Source organism: Staurois parvus, unplaced genomic scaffold (assembly GCF_062004578.1).
Source record: "Staurois parvus isolate SC_StPar_1 unplaced genomic scaffold, SC_StPar_1.0 ptg000344l, whole genome shotgun sequence".
Taxonomy (NCBI): Eukaryota; Metazoa; Chordata; class Amphibia; order Anura; family Ranidae; genus Staurois; species Staurois parvus.
Genome location: NW_028318140.1, coordinates 3,047,881 through 3,062,698, shown reverse-complemented (window position 1 = coordinate 3,062,698; position 14,818 = coordinate 3,047,881). Strand labels below are relative to the sequence as shown.

The following is a 14,818-nucleotide window of genomic DNA, read 5'->3' as shown; positions in this document are numbered from 1 at the left end:
CTTACTCAATAACAGTGCTTGTATATACACAAGCTACAGCGCATGTAAACCACTTCCTGGGGCCACCAGCTCTCCACAGACTGGAAGTATGAAAGTTGACATCACTTTGTAAGCCTGTAATGTATCTAAGGGTATATTTATGTGCTACAATAGCACCCTCCTAGTTAGTGTAGGTACATTTTGTTTAGCTCCTCTATAGTCAGCAGTTGATAGATTATGGGATATTTTGGTGCAGCTCAGTGAGAGAGAGAGAGATAAAAGTCCTCAAAGAAATATATCAGCAGTTCTGGGGTATCCCATGCTTTCTTCACCCCATCCAAGTGTATTCTGCAATGAAGCATAAAAAGACACTCCTAGACTGTTCTGTTTAATCCAGTGAAATGGAGAAAATACAGCATGCCTGCCTGTGTGTGCACTAATCTTGGGGGAAAAAATCATTTATCGTCAGCGGCTCCTACTGGGGTGCGCTATACTACAATACTGTTACCTGAATATATTGCTAAAAATATCATTTCACTTTATTCTAAAATAATGAGGAAGGAAACAGACTGCTCCTAAAATACTAGCATATAAATCGTATATAATTGTTGGAACCCTACCACAGAACAATAGTGTGAGAATGCAGTACATTATGTCACATCTGCTGTGGTGTATCTGTGCTTTTTAAGTTCAGCTGTCTTCAACTATTAGATTCTCAGCAGAAAGTGCTAATTGCTGCTATTACATTGAATGGTTTTACAGAAGTCATAATGTCTTGGAAAACGATGCAAAGATAAGATTTTTACTTATGTATAATTGGCAAGGAATGTGTTATCCAAAATGCATTAGCTATGCTAGTGGCACTATCAAACAGGCAAGAACATTTTTTTCATACAAATTGATAGCAAATTGCTTCTATTTCCACACCCCTTGCAACATCACTTAAAAAGCCTTTGAACGCCACCAAAATTTTGATCATTTTGCAGCATTTGCAAACAGAATTAAGTGGCCTAAATTGACATTTACCAGCAATTTAAGTGGGATTTTTTTGTATTGCACTGTAGTAGGTTGTATATAGTGCCTTGAAAATGTATCCATATGCCTTGAAAATTTCCACATTTTGTCATAAGTGTATTTTATTGAGATTTTATGTAATAGACCAACACAAAGTGGCACATAATTGTGAAGTGGAAGGAAAATAATAAATGGTTTTCAAAATATCTGAAAACCGTGACATACATTTGTATTCAGTCCTCTTTACTCTGATACCCCTAACTAAAATCTAGTTGAACCAATTGCCTCCAGAACTCACCAAATTAGTAAATAGAGTCCACCTGTGTGTGATTTAATCTCAATATAAATACAGCTGTTCTGTGAAGCCCTCAGAGGTTTGCTAGAGAACATTAGTGAACATTAGTGAACAAACAACATCATGAAAGCCAAGGAGCACACCAGAAAGGTCAGGGATAAAATTGTGGAGAAGTTTAAGCAGGGTTAGGTTATAAAACAAATCCCAGGTGTTGAACATCTCATGGAGCACTGTTCTATCCATCATCTGAAAATGGAAAGAGAATGGCTCAACTGCATACCTACCAAGACATGGACGTTCACCTAAACTGAAAGACCAGGAGAGCATTAATCAGAGAAGCAGCCAAAAGGGCCATGGTAACTCTGGAGGAGCTGCAGAGATCCACAGCTCAGGTGGGAAAATCTATCCACAGGGCAACTATTAGTCGTGCACTCCACAAATCTGGCCTTTATCAAAGAGTGGCAAGAAGAAAGCCATTGTTGAAAGAAAGCTGTAAGAAGTCCTGTATGCAACTACTGCTGAGAAGCCATGGGGGGGTGTCAGATGAGACCAAATTTTAACTTTTTGGCCTCAAAGCAAAACGCTTCATGTGGGAGAAAATTAACACTGCACATCACTCTGAACACACCATCCCCACCATCAAACATAGTGGTGGCAGCATCCTGTTGTGGGGATACTTTTGTTCAGCAGGGACAGGGAAGCTGGTCAGGGTTGATGGGAAGATGGATGGAGCCAAATACAGGGCAATATTAGAAGAAAACCTGTTATGCAGGCCATAGATTGGTCGTTTATCGGCTGATTTTTCATCCGCATGAAAAATCGGCTGATAATCACGCCGTTAGTGGGGCCAGCCCATCGGCCGTTTTTCGTGGATCTCCTCATTTATTTTTATTGGTCATGCTGAAAAATCTGCGAAAAACGGACGTTTTTCGTGGACATGGGTGGCAGCATCGGCAACGGGGCCGACCGATTTTTAATTTATTGTCCGAAAAATTTTTTACAAGGCATTGTACGTAATAAAGAGGCACCACTTCACAGGAAGGTTAAGGGCATCCCCCTGTCATGTTATTTAACGACATCAATACTGGGCACTTTCACCCCTTCCTGCCCAGGCCCATTTTAAGCTTTCAGTGCTGTCACACTTTGAATGACAATTGCGCAGTTGTGCAACTCTGTGCCCAAACTGAATTTTTATCATTTTTTTGAGACAGATAGAGCTTTTTTTGGTGGTATTTAATCATTACTGAGATTTTTATTTTTTGCAAAAACAAAACATTTTGAAAAAAAAACTGTTTTCTTTGTTTCTGTTTTAAAATTTTGCAAATAAGCTATTTTTCTTCTTCACTGATAAGGTAGTGTAGTGGATTGTGATAGACAGTCCACGTTTTATTAGATGATCAGTAAAATGACAATTTTATAGTCTTGCTACTGTCTGTATCTTGCTCTTTAAATTCCTTACTCTCTTAAGTAAACAATCAGATATAGGGTGACGGAACAATGATGATAATTAAGATGGCGCCTTCATCCGGAGTCTCACCCTTGGTGACTCATTAGGAGAAAAGTATCTTTTAATGTAAACAACCCCCATAAAAGGGAATGAGTCTCTTTGGGGACAATGATTGGAAGATATCAACACGGATGGACGAACACGCAGAAACCCAGTGGACTTTTCACCCAATCAATGTATATGCTTTGCCTGCATCATAAGCCCTATAAATGATACTGTTAGTTCCTCAATAAAACAGAATTTTAGGAAGTTGGCAAACTGCGAAGTGTCAGTGTCTTACTTCCACGTGCACGTATTCTCATATTAATTTGGCTCACTGGTAGATCACGGTAAATGGTCTGTAAGTGACCGAGTCCAAGACATTTGTCGCCCAGCGTGGGGCCCGGGTTCTGAACACCGGCTCAGCCCGACCCAGAGTGGATGAGGGGGACCGTGGAGCATTCCAGACGCGGAGACTGATCACCTCCAAAAGCGGTAAGTGAATTTTTATGTCTAATAATTCCTTACCTGCGTAGTCTGGAATTGCTCAGCGGGACTACTCACCCGTCTGGCTGTCCGTTGATCAGCAAAGTGACAGGTATACTTGCCCGGGGCTCCTTTGAACCCACCTGTCAGTGTAACGTCATCTACCAGTGTGATATGTCTTGTCTTTTGTGTTGTCTGTGTGTACCAGTGTGATTGGTTGGGTTGTTGTTGATGCGCCTGTGAGGGAGGGGAGAATTACGGCAAAATATTCCTCGTCAGGAGTGGACAGGATACACTCTGATTTGAGAGAGGGTGCCGGGCACTCGCAGTCGTGGTGATGGTGACTGTCGAGGGGAAACTCGTAGTCGCAGTAATGGCGACACGGGGGAAAAAACCACAGCCAGGGATTGGCTTGTGGGGGAAAAAGAAAACTAAAAAAAAAAAAAAAACATTTTACTCCCGACAGGCGTGTCTGAAATACTATGTCATGATCACACTGTGTATGTGGATTAATGTTTGGTGTACACCACGAAAGTGTGGGGATTGGTGAAAGCTCCTGATATATTGGTTTACAGGGTTAATGTACATTATTCTCAGTGTAGCTGACAAATAGGGAAGTTACTGGAGGAGAAGCAGGGGGCAAGGTGCTGCGCGGGTTTCGCTTACACTGTCTCACGGCACAGCACTTTCAGAACAGAGTGACGGCTTTGGGGACCACCTTAGGGTCCCCGGGAGGGAAGTAAAACAAAATGGGACAGAAACTTATAAAGCCAGAGAACAGTTCGTTTGCTTGTGAACTGGTGGAGGAGAGAGAGGGACCAGAGTATGTAAAAAAGTTGAGAAAGCTGTGTAAAGAGAAGAGAAAGAGGGCTTCTAATGAAGCATGACATGTTAAAGACAGCAGAAACTTGGTTTAATGTGGCCCGCGCCCTACATCAGGAGGGGTGGGTGGAGCAAAAACTGAATCAGATCAGGAAAGGAGATGCGCCCGGCAAGGCGCCGCCCCCCTATGATGATGGCCCGTCCTGGAGGTGCGAGGCATGTGGAAATAAAGGAAGGCCCCACCCCGAGAGTCCAGATTTTTGCATACCGTGTAGTCAGAACCTCCGGATATGTAAGCGGTGTTCAGTTAAGAATCCGGGGTGGGAGGAGATTTGCAAGGGATGTGACCGGACGCTGACTATGCAACATCCGATGCTTCCAACTCAGTCACCTCCATTTCCGCCTCCGGCCCCGCCCCTTCCGCTTCCGCCCTCTTCAAAGATGGCGGCGCCCGGTGAGGCCACCGGAAGCCATGTTGACTCTGGGCTTAGTACACCGATACACCATACACACCTCATACCAGCTACCACCTTGTGCCCAGTGCTTACTGTCTCTGGCTCCCAACCACCTTCGGCCCTCCACACACCCCTAATGCCTGTAGTACCACCACCACCAAAACAAACAGAGGCTTCAGACCAAGTTGAACTGAAGACACCCACAGAATGGCAGGGCTGGAATTTTACAGATGTGGTAACCCCTACCTCTCTGCCAGACAGAAGAGGATGGGCTCAAGAAAAGACAGTGGCTGCGGCAGTCCGCCAGGGTACCCGAGAGGATGATGCTGTTTCCATTCGTTCCCAACAGAATGATCCGTTCTCAGAAGGCCATGGTCCAGAAAGCAAACCACTCGTTCAACTTCCCCCAACCACACAACCCCAACGTCAAAAATTATCTATGTATGAGTCTGGAATGGGAGCAGACTCAGCACCTCATCCCTTTTCTTCCACTTACCACAATCCTGTCTATCGCCCCCAAGGATCTGAAGAAGACCATCCCCGCCCGGTGCCCAACCTACCTGATGCTCCTATCATGTATGTGGCCTTCACTCCATCCCAAGCCTCCGCACTAGTCACAACTCTCCCGGACCCGGAGAAACACCCGATGCCTTTTTACCGGCGCATAGCCCAGATCCACAAGACCTATTCCACAGCCTGGAGGGATTTGGTCAGTCTGTGTGAGATCAAGGCTGGGGATGCATATTGGCCTATAATGGAAAAGGATCTCACCAGAGTAAAGCCAAATGAGGACACCACTTATGCCTCGGGAATTTCTTTCTGTGACCAGTTGCAGCAGTGGGCCAGAGAGAGACTGGCGGACCAGGCAACCACATTGCAGGACATTACCCAAGACAAGACTGAGTCGGTGGAAAAGTTCCATACCAGACTAACACAGGTGTTTACAGACCTGGGATTCAGTGTCCATAACAAGGTACATACTCAAATGCTGGCCTCTGCATTTGTATCAGGACTAAAGGAGTCTGTTCGCAAGGGTTTGATCACTGCCCGTCCAGAGTACCGTACCCTCCACCTGGATATACTGCTATTGGTGGCAAAAGGTCTAGAGACCGCCCAGGTGGCCCGGAAGCCGACACCACTCATGTTGTCGGCTGGAGAGCAGGTCTCCAGAAGAAACCCACTTATTTGCTTCAACTGTGGAAAACCAGGACATTTCAGAAGGGAATGCAGAGCTCCCAGACGTTCACGACGACCCAATGACTACAACTCAGGGTGGGAAGAGTCTGCAATGCCACCACCTCCACCGCTTCCAGGACCCCCACGCATAGGTCCTACCCAAGAACATCTAAACCTTCTCCAATAGGACAGGGGCAAACCTGTGTCCACTCCCCTTATGACAGTTTATTCTCACGGATATTGTGCTAGTGGGCCCCTAGCAAAGGTCACTGTCCCCATCGAGGGACATCCTACACAATTCTTAGTGGACACAGGTGCAGCCAGAAGCGTTTTGCGGAGAGAAGATTTACCCAATGAAACATACCTCTCAAACATTGATGTTTCCTGCGTTGGAGTAGACGGCTGCCCACAACGCAGTTGGCTTACAAAACCTCTACATATCGGCACCTTACCCAATCTTCTGTCTCGTTTTGTGGTGTCAAATACTTGCCCGTTGAATCTGCTGGGAGCTGATGTCTTGTCCAGGTTGCAAGCAACTATATCCTACCAACCAGATGGCACCATTCAGCTCTCCACCCCCTTGGGAGAGGAAGACACCTCGGCTCTATGTTCATTACCACTGATGATGTCTCTACAGGAAGTTTCAGGCCACCCCTTGCCAGACCATGTAGAACAGGCCTTACAGGAGCTGCCACTCACTCTTTGGTCCACCGGCCCTGAGGATATTGGCCATCTGAAAGTTGCTCCAGTGTTAGTCCAGCTTAAGCCTGGAGCACCATTGCCACGGAAGCCTCAATATCCTCTGAAGCAAGCCCAGATGGACGCCATCTCCAAACAAGTCAATATACTTCTGGAAAATGGGGCATTAATTCCCTGTGTGTCCCCATGCAATACACCCCTTTTCCCAGTGAAGAAAAAAACTCCAAAAGGTGAGCCCACCAAATATCGCATGGTTCAAGATCTGAGAGCAGTCAATGAGGCAACTATTTTGGAAACCCCCATTGTACCAAACCCCCACACCCTGCTTGCAGGGGTACCTCCCACAGCCCAAGTGTTCACAGTTATTGACTTGGCCAATGCCTTCTTCAGTGTTCCGCTGGACCCCTCTTGCATGTATCTCTTCGCCTTTACCCATGCTGGCCGACAGTATACCTGGAGAGTTATGCCCCAAGGGGCCCAAAATTCGCCAAGCCAATTTACAAAGGCCATGACATCTATCTTCAGCACCTGGCAACAGTCACACCCGGAAGTCATAGTGCTCCAATATGTGGATGACTTGCTCCTATGTGCCACCAACCATTCTGAAGGAAAAATCGCCTCTCTGAGCCTCCTCCACCACTTGGCTGAACAGGGCTGCAAGGTTTCTAAGGACAAGTTACAGTGGTGCCAAACTTCTGTCATTTTCTTGGGACATTGCATTTCCCAAGCCACTCGTCACCTCACACCGGATAGAGTACGGGCTATCCAGAATGTCCCAATACCTCAGGGACCAAAAACCCTGCATGCTTTTCTAGGGTTGGTTTCCTATTGTCGTTCCTGGATCCCAGAAGCTTCCGTCTTGATGCAGTCCCTTTATGATGCCCTGAAATCTGAACCCTTTTCCCTGACAGAAGAAGCTGTACTTGATTTCCATCGCCTGAAAAAAGCCATCTCCACTGCACCTGCATTAGGTCTACCAGATTATGATGAGCCCTTCAAGCTTTTTGTGGCTGAGAGACAGGGTCATGCAACAGGAGTTCTGGCACAACGCCATGGGGGTCGCCTCCGGCCTCTGGGTTATTACTCCTGCAGGCTAGACCCGGTTGCACGAGGTGGTCCCTCCTGTCTGAGGGCTGTTTTTGCTGCTCATCTTCTTCTGGATAAAACGGCAGATTTGGTCTTAGGACATCCACTCACACTTCTGGCCCCCCATGACATTACCGCAATACTAAACCAAACCCAACCAAAACATCTATCTGCCGCCAGGCATCTGCGACTGCAAGGCTCCCTTCTTTTACCTGATCATGTCACCCTGGTCAGATGCACCCAGATAAACCCTGCAACTCTTCTCCCTCTTCCAGGGGGGGGGGTAGACGAAGCAGAAGAAGACACCAAAGACGTGGCACCAGAGGATGTGGTACATGACTGTTTGGAACTTATGCAGGCAGAAACTACACACCTACCAACAGTCCATGATACGCCCCTATCAAATCCTGACTTAATACTTTTTGTGGATGGATCCCGCTTTGCAGATAATGCTGGCACCTACCACACTGGATATGCTGTGACTACCGACACAATGGTACTGCAAGCTAGACCTCTTCCACCTTTTATGTCTGCACAAGAGGCTGAACTAAGGGCCCTCACCAAAGCCTGTGAATTAACAAAAGGAAAGACAGCTAACATTTACACGGACTCCAGATATGCACTGGGGGTTGCACTTGATTTTGGCCTAATCTGGAAAATGAGGGGCTTTCTCACGGCAGCTGGGACTCCTGTAAAGCATGGAAAGGCGATCAACCACCTTATGGAAGCACTTTTACTACCAGCCCAAGTGGCCATACTGAAGGTGAAGGCCCACGGTAAATTGACCACTATGGAAGCAAAAGGAAATCATCTGGCAGACATGGCTGCTAAGCAAGCTGCGGTCAGGGAGCAGGAAGAGGATGAAGAGATGTGCAGTGAGGTGATGCCTGTGCTAATTCATCAGCCCAAGGACAACCAACTCCAGGAAGCCCAGGATAATGCTTCAGAAGAAGAAAGGAAGGAATGGATGCAGAAAGGAGCAGTTGAGGACAAAGGATTGTGGGTGGTGGGGAAGAAGGTTTTGCTTCCCAGATCCTTATATCCGGAAACAGTGCAGTGGGCACATGGAGCGTCACACCTGTCCAAGATGCTAATGAACTCTTTGATCAGTAAATACTATGTGGCACCCGGAATTACGGCTTACACAGACAGATTCTGTAAGTCTTGTGTTGTATGTGCCAAGTGCAATCCTGGAAGACCTGAGAAACCTCCAAGCAAGCATCTGGCCAGGGCACTATATCCATTTCAGAGGATCCAGATAGATCATATCCAGATGCCAAAAAGTGGACGATTTGAATATGCCCTAGTGGTGGTGGATATGTTCTCAGGATGGCCAGAGGCATTCGCAGTAACCAACCAGACGGCAAGAACCACTGCCAAGAAGCTGCTCACGGAGATAGTCTGCAGATACGGAGTGCCCGAGGTGGTTGAAAGCGATCAGGGACCGGCTTTTACTGCCAATGTCACGAAAGAGATCTGGGGGGCTCTGGGGGTCACACTTGCATTTCACACACCCTATCATCCCCAGAGTAGTGGGAAGGTAGAGCGCCTAAATGGGGTCCTGAAGTCAAGAATGTTAAAAATGGCCCAAGAGGTAGGCATGGGATGGCCGGACAGCTTGCCTATTGCTCTTTTCAGCGTTAGATACACACCAAGGGGAAGTCATGGGTTGTCTCCCTATGAGATTTTGTTTGGGTCCGCCCCTAGACTGGGTACCTACTATCCTCAACAATTACAGTTGCAGTCTGACTCATTGACAAAGTATGTGATATCTTTGGCACGTGTGTTGACTAATATCCATGCGCAAGTTTTCTCCTCCATTCCAGATCCTGAGGCGGACACTGGAACGCACACTTTGCAACCTGGAGACTGGGTCTTGGTCAAGAAGTTTCTGCGGAAACATACATTGGAACCCAGATATGACGGTCCCTTCCAGGTGCTTCTGGTGACGGCCACCTCAGTGAAGCTAGAAGGAAAGAGTACCTGGATCCACGCCTCTCACTGCAAGAAAGTTGCACCCCCAGAAGACAACTAGAACATGAGACTATACACATATATCCTTTTGTATGTGCTTTCGGGAATGGGTAGGGGACAAAGAGTGGCAATCACAAGGGAAGGTGGGACACCCGAACAGAGTGGCCTGATAACATTTTGGTACAATTCTTCCAACACCCGTGTGGCCACTTTTGCCTTTGACTTCTGCTTCATAGCGCCTTGTCCGAAACAACCTTGGCAGTGTACTACGTATCAGGATCACTCCAGTAGTATATATATATGTGTGACGGATGACTATTGGGGAGACAAATGCAGATACTGGGGCTCAGTAGGATGGAATACGGGGCCTGACTGGGGGTATAAACCGCTAAGTGCCTTAAACCGCAAAGATAAAAATGGGAAGAGCCTAATTGATAGATTGACTATATTTAAAAAAGGCACATGTTCATATGAAAACCCAACAGGGAGAACTATGCCACTCACCCTCACCATAGAGAACCCCAGCCCAGGAGATGAGGGGCTTTACTGGTTGGGATACTGGGGACATGGGGGAGTGATGGGACAATTCTGGATAAGGGATATGTATAGATCAAACCGATGGAAATCTTCCAGAGATACTGCTCCCACCTATAACCCACTTATGCCAAAGATCAAAACGTTGGCAGAGATGGTGGCCATAGCAAACCCTACATACAAAGATACTATAGCAGTAGAAACCGGCCTCTCAGACACTAATCTGTGGTTAGAATGGATGAGATACAATGCAAACTCGCATAATAAGTCCAACTGCTATGTGTGTGGGCATGCCAGACCACATCTGGGGACGGTGCCACTAACCCTACCAGATTCCATAGAGGAGTGTGTCTTAAGCCTGTATACTAACATCTCTACGAACCAGTCTTTATGTGAGGACTGGAAGAAGCGTTACCCCTAATCCAAGGAGACGAAAAGGCCCCAAATGGTTTAACCATATATCCCGGTAATTATACCTGCTATGCCAACTATGAGGGAGGAGGAAGGTTTCTTGGGAACTTCACAAAGGGATTCTGTGCTGCTTATAGTACAGCCCGGTCAGATCTCACCCAGAACCAGGTCATGTCATTGGGGGATATATTCTGGATCTGTGGTGATCAGAAGATTAGGACCCGACTGATGGGGAAATGGAGAGGGGAATGTACCCTTGCCAATGCCATAATGCCATTGCACATCCTCTCAGATCCATTACTTAAGGGGCCGCCTAACCCCCTCCATGCAACCAAGCACAAACGAAGTGCCCCACAAGGGAGTTTTGACCCCCATGTCTATATAGATGCGATAGGAGTCCCAAGGGGGGTACCCGATGAATTCAAGGCCAGAGACCAGGTGGCCGCGGGATTTGAATCCCTATTCCTCTTCATCACTGAGAACAAGAATGTAGATTGGATAAACTACATCTACTATAATCAACAACGATTTGTAAACTACACACGAGATGCCTTAAAGGGGATAGCAGAGCAGTTGGAGGCTACTTCTAACATGGTCTTTCAAAATCGTATGACACTTGATATGTTATTAGCTGAAAAAGGGGGGGGTCTGTAAAATGATACCAAAGACCATGACCTGCTGTACGTATATCCCAGATAACACAGGCCCAAATGGGAAGGTGACACTGGCCATCAAGAGGTTGGAGGACCTGTCAAATGAGCTTAAGGAAAACTCAGGTATTACACATCCCTGGGATCAGTGGTTTGGATGGCTGAGTGGCTGGCAGAAAGCCCTCGCCCACGCAGGGGTGGTTATCCTGGGTATTATCATTCTAATGGCAATAGTCGCCTGCTGTGTGATCCCTTGCATTAAGAGGCTAATAGGGAAAGCTGTGAACGAGATCACCCCTACATTCCTGAACTATAACAATGTTGAACTCCCCCGTGAAGAAAAGGAATCCTATACTCCCTTACAGACTGTGGCCCCTGATCATCATATTTCAGACTTATAAAAAAAAAAAAAGGGGAATGCTACAAATTTCCCCCCCCTAACAGACAACTATAAACAGGGAAAGACAGTGCCTGACTGTGGCCTTCTCAGGACGTATCGAGACTCTAGGGATGGATTAGCCACTCAGGGGCTCTATATGCGTCTTAAAAGAGTTCCAGAGGGAGGGCCACCAGGCAGTTAGGACATCAGAAGACATAGGGACAGTCAGGAATAAAATAGCCATTTTAAGGGGGGATTGTAGTGGATTGTGATAGACAGTCCACGTTTTATTAGATGATCAGTAAAATGACAATTTTATAGTCTTGCTACTGTCTGTATCTTGCTCTTTAAATTCCTTACTCTCTTAAGTAAACAATCAGATATAGGGTGACGGAACAATGATGATAATTAAGATGGCGCCTTCATCCGGAGTCTCACCCTTGGTGACTCATTAGGAGAAAAGTATCTTTTAATGTAAACAACCCCCATAAAAGGGAATGAGTCTCTTTGGGGACAATGATTGGAAGATATCAACACGGATGGACGAACACGCAGAAACCCAGTGGACTTTTCACCCAATCAATGTATATGCTTTGCCTGCATCATAAGCCCTATAAATGATACTGTTAGTTCCTCAATAAAACAGAATTTTAGGAAGTTGGCAAACTGCGAAGTGTCAGTGTCTTACTTCCACGTGCACGTATTCTCATATTAATTTGGCTCACTGGTAGATCACGGTAAATGGTCTGTAAGTGACCAAGTCCAAGACAGTAGCACTGATGGCCATTGATGAGACAGCACTGATAAGCTGCACTGATGTGCACTGATGAAGAGGCACTGATGAGGCTGCAATGATAAGGCTGCACTGATGAGCACGGATAGGTGGCACTGATATGCTGCACTGATGGGCACCGATATGGATGCACTGATGAGGCTGCACTGATGGGCACTGATGGGCCTTTATATGCTGCACTGATGGACACTGATGGGGCTGCACTGATAATCATGGCAATGATGATCAGTGCCCTGAATATCAGTGTAAATGTCCCTGCCACAGGAAAGCTAGTTATTGTCTCTCCTTTCTTCAGCACTATGACAGCACTGAGGAAAGGAAATGCCGATAACCAGCATTTGCAGAATCAGCTGTGATTTGTGATCACATGGTAAAGAGCCAACATCATTGGCTCTTTACCCTGATCAGTGATGCGCTGTGTCCAAGGGACACAGCTTATCACCAACCTCCATACCCCCAGGGATGTGCAAGTGGGCGAGAATGGAAGGATGTCAAATTATGTCTCCCCAGAATAGGGCATCACATTGGGTAAATCATTAGCACTTCCACCTGGCAGTACTAGGGTTATTGGTTCACATCCCAACCACAGAACCACGCAGCTGGAGTTTGCATGTTCTCCCTGTGCCTGCATGGGTTTCCTCCAGGTACTCTGGTTTCCTCCCACATTCCAAAGACATGCTGGTAGGTTAATAGGTTCCTGTCTAAATTGGCCCTATGTGTATGAATGTGAGTTAGGGACCTTAGATTGCATGCTCCTTAAAGGTTAGAGACTGATGTAAATATATATATAAACACATGTAAAGAACTGCATAAATTGACAGCGCTATATAAATACCTTAGTATAAACAAGAGAGGTCCCGCCTGCCTGTCATTCTACAGTAGGCTAGGTGGAAACCAGTTAAATGATAGCTTTTTTTTTAATCTTTTTTCCCTTTTTTATATTTTTATTGAACACATTTTACAAAAGTCCAACACAATACTAACACGTAATCTTCTACAACACATTTTACCATCCAATTTACTCCCCTACCCCCAATCTCCCCCTGCCATCTCTCAAACCTCTCCATCCCTTCTCTTCTCGTTCTTCTGTTTACTCTATATTCTTTTATTTACTTCTCAAATCTATCTGTTCCCCCCTCTACTGTTTCCTTCTCATCTTTATCTCATCATGTCGGCATATTTCTGTGTAATTCTAAAATTGCACCATTTTGACCATATATTTTTACATATTCTCATTTTATCTTCTTCGCTGTAATAGAGTTCTTCTAACCTACCACCATAATCCACCCTCCTTATCCAATCCTTGACCTTTGGTGCTGCTTGGGCCTTCCAGAATTTAAGTATTAATCCTTTCGCTGCATTTAGTAAATGAAATACAATTGTATTTTTATATTGTTTTACTGTAAGGTCGGTATTATGAAATAAACACACCCATGGGTCCATTAATATATTTTCTCCTGTGATTTCTATTATTTGTTGTACTATCCTCTGCCAAAAATCTTGTATTTTGGAGTATTCCCACCATATATGTAACATTTTACCCTCTAACCCGCATCCCTTCCAACAGAGTGGCAAATTTTCTGGGTGGTACCTATGAACTCTACTCGGTGTATCATACCATCTGCTCAATAATTTATAATCCATTTTGACTATATTCATATCGGTTGGCCCATATACCATTCTGATTATTTTCTTTTTCTGTTGTTCGCTTAACTGTGTTCCCAATTCTTTTTCCCATTTTTCCATTCAACCGGTTCAAATATTATAGTGATTGTCTTACATATATGCGAAGTGCAATGCTTTTGTGCTCCTTTTAAATTCATTAAGTGTTCCAATGGGTGCAACTAATTGTGTGGAATTCTGTGGAAGCGCTATTACAAAATTTTTAAGTTGATAAGGTAATATTTCCATTCATCTAACATGTAACATATATCTCCGGTGAAAAATATTTTGTGCCTACTAGAGGTATTAATGGTTTATACACTAAATCCCATGTCTTCAATACATTTCGTGTTAAAGTGCTGGTATTCTCAGCTAACATTTGGTATTGTTGTGGAATCCATATAATCTTATCCAATTGAATTTCACTCAGTGTTTCTTCAATCTTCACTCAACCTTTCCCTTGAGAATTATACACCCAATCCATTATTCGTGATAATATAACTGCAAAATAATATCTTTTAATATACAACATATTTAGACCTCCATTTATTTTTTCTTTACATAATACCTTGCCTTACCCTTGGTTTTTTATTTACCCATATGTATCTCATTATTACTTTTTGTAGGGCCCTAATATATACCAGCAGAAAATAGATTGGTAACATATGAAATTTATATAAGATTTTTTGGCAAAATCACCATCTTAACCATATTTATTTGGCCAATCCAGGAAACCCTTACTTTTGGGCTTTTCCTCAATGCCTCCTTGATCTCGTTAATTAGCGGGATATAGTTTGCATGCTATATACCCTTCAGTGATGGTGTTAGCTTCACTCCTAAATATTTTAACTCCTTATCTCTCCAAATAAAGGAGAACTTTCCTTGTATTGCTTGTTTCTCTGCCTTGGATAGGTTTA

At 45.0% G+C, this 14,818-nt stretch overlaps 1 protein-coding gene and 1 pseudogene across 1 annotated transcript in view; both read left to right on the top strand.

Moving 5' to 3' along the window:
- The window catches only part of QRFPR (pyroglutamylated RFamide peptide receptor), a 130,492-nt gene that overhangs the window by 34,732 nt on the left and 80,942 nt on the right, over positions 1–14,818 (top strand). The gene's annotated exons all lie outside the window — the stretch shown is intronic.
- Positions 9,537–12,112, top strand: LOC149456901 (uncharacterized; annotated as a pseudogene).